The following is a 2,793-nucleotide window of genomic DNA, read 5'->3' as shown; positions in this document are numbered from 1 at the left end:
CTAGGGCTAAATTTTGTTATCATGTACGTATATAAATGCTCTTAGTTGGCAGAATTATTAGACAGCATAGGACTAATTCCCACAGTTATGCTGCTTACACTCAGCTATATCTGTCTATAAATTCAGATGAAGCTAACATATTACACAGTCTACAGGCATGTCTACAGGCATGTCTACAGGCATGTCCTGAGGACTTAAAAACCTGGATGACAGTGTTTTTGGATAAAACACTGGGGTTTTTTATAGTCTTGGGACCAAAGTTTCTGTAAGGAAGTTGGTTAGTCAGTCACTTCTTTTGAATGGGATTAAATTGATCTCAAATGATAAGGTAAAACAAAAGTTAGTTTCAGGACCTGTCTTTTAAATCTCATAACAAAGAGATTTCTAGAATGACATTATTTAATCTCTGTAATTTTACAAAAAAATTGAAATATCTTATTCAGGGGAGCCGCTAAGTAACTAGTCCATGTATTTCTTACTTCGAGGCTGGACCATTGTAATTATCTACTATCAGGAAGTCCACAAACTATAGGTAAAAGCCTTCTGATGATCGAAGTGCTGCAGCCAGACTTGTATATCTGCTTTTTTTTTCTCTGTCTGTTTCTATGCCCTCGCACTTAGTCAGTCCCAGCAGATGGCCGCTTACACTGAGCCTAGTAGTGCTGGAGGTTTCTTCCTGTTAAAAGGGAGTCTTTCACTCTGCCCTTACTACAGTATATGCATGCTTGGTGTGACGGATTGCTTTCAATTCAATGAGTCAATCAGCTGGTTTTCCTTAGATAAAACTTTTTAACCCAATCTGACTGTACAATCTGGTGGAATATCTCCATAAAGTGCCTTGAGATGACAAATGTTTTGAATTGGTGCTATATAGATAAATTGAAATTCATTGAATTGAATGTTGCAAATAAGGCTTATTTTCCCTTTATGGAAGAAAACGAAATCTAAGAAAAGCATGATGGTGTTGTTTTATACCAGGAAAACCGTTGTTGACAAATACTTTGCACATCTCAGACAACAGATTTCATTAGTCAGCACTGCACTTGGCTTTTCTGGTGGAAAAAAGGCCCGAAGAGGACATCTTAGGATTTAGTACATAATGGATTAAATTAAGCCTCCATTCAAATGCATTTCCATGGTTTTGTGGTCTTGGACTTGTATTGATGGTTTCCACGGTGAAGGGTCAAATGCATTTGTGCATGTTGCTCTGGTGAAATGGAAAGTTTAGCTCCTTTGGAAAAAATACAGCAACACCAACCTCGGTAAAGGCCAGTCCCAAATAATAAAAAAGGTCTCTAAAATAGAAAGTTTCAATATTACTGATTCTATTGTATATCTGAAAGAAAAGGAAACTTCAACAGCAGTGAAAAAAGTGTGCACTTTAAGAAAAGATCTATGAACATATTCAGCTTATTCAGTTCTGTATCGATTGATGGATTATTTTTTTTAAACATTCTGGGGATGTCAATGTTGACTCAGCAGGCCAACCGCTCTTTCACTTAGTAAACTGCCCCCAATGTGTTATACTGTAGGAAAGCTACTCACCAGAAGATAGATGGATGGATGGATGGATGGATGGATGGATGGCAGACAGATAGACGGATAGATAGACAGATAGATTCTGACCTACAAAATGGTACATGGTTCATGACTACGGGTGTTAATTGGCAAAAATTTAGCAATGCGATGTGTATCATGGTACTGTTTATCCCAAAATGTCCTGATACATTAATAAAGATGATATATATATATATATATATATATATATATATATATATATATATATATATATATATATATATATATATATATATATAAAGACCTCTTGTGAGGTACCGGTGCCCAAGACCAACATCCAAAGGACCTTAGCAGCAACAGGCCAGTAGCACTGACTTTCACACCTGATGAAGAACCTCGAACAGCTGGTCTTACACCATCTACATCCCCTGGTGTCAACTTCATTGGATCCATTGCAGTTTGCCTACTGTCCTGGGATTGGGGTCCTGCTCAAGTTCTGGTTCCACGTCCTGTCTCGGCTACCCTCTTCCACTGAGCCTGCCCTTCTTCACCTGATCCTTTCTGCTCCTGTCCGCCTGGTCACACCTCTGGACTCGGAACCTGCCTAGGAGCTCTAGGATGCCTGGAAGCCTGTATCCTGCTTGTTCTGTCTGTTCCTGCCTGTTCTGGGTCCCTGTCCAGGATCTGCTTCCTGCAAGTTCTCTGGGACTGCTGAACCGGGGACACTTGGTGACGCATGCCGCGTCTGTCTTCAGTCCAGCGCCTGGATTGCGCCCCTTTCCAGGCAGATGGACTGGACTGTTGAACCAGAGTGTCTGAGATTGGGCGGTGTCCCACCTCCCTCCTGCAGCATCCGAGAGTCGCAGATCCTAGCAGCTCCACTTTAGTTTCAATTTGTTTATGTTTTTATATTAATAAACGTTTGAACTTTCATACTGACTGTCTCACCTTGAATACTGGATCCATATGTGCCGTTTTATGACACAGGGCTCCAAAAAGGTGCTGAAGGAGAATCCAGATGGAGTCGGGTAACAGTTTCAGCTTCGGTACACAGGCAGGCAGAGTTCAGGAGTCAGAAGACAGGTCAGGCAAACAGATCAGGTGGGGATAGGCAGGCTCAGAAAGGGTTAGGATCAGGCAATCAGAAATACAAGAATGCTATAGAACTTCTCACCACTGGCTTGAAACAATCCAGCACCGATGACTGGTCTGAATGCTGGTTAAATAGAGGCTGAAGCAGGAGGATCAGATGAGTTATAATGAGAACTGGGCGTA

This window comes from Cyprinodon variegatus, unplaced genomic scaffold (genome assembly GCF_000732505.1).
Source record: "Cyprinodon variegatus isolate N-32 unplaced genomic scaffold, C_variegatus-1.0 Scaffold322, whole genome shotgun sequence".
Classification (NCBI taxonomy): Eukaryota; Metazoa; Chordata; class Actinopteri; order Cyprinodontiformes; family Cyprinodontidae; genus Cyprinodon; species Cyprinodon variegatus.
This window is presented reverse-complemented; position numbering follows the sequence as displayed.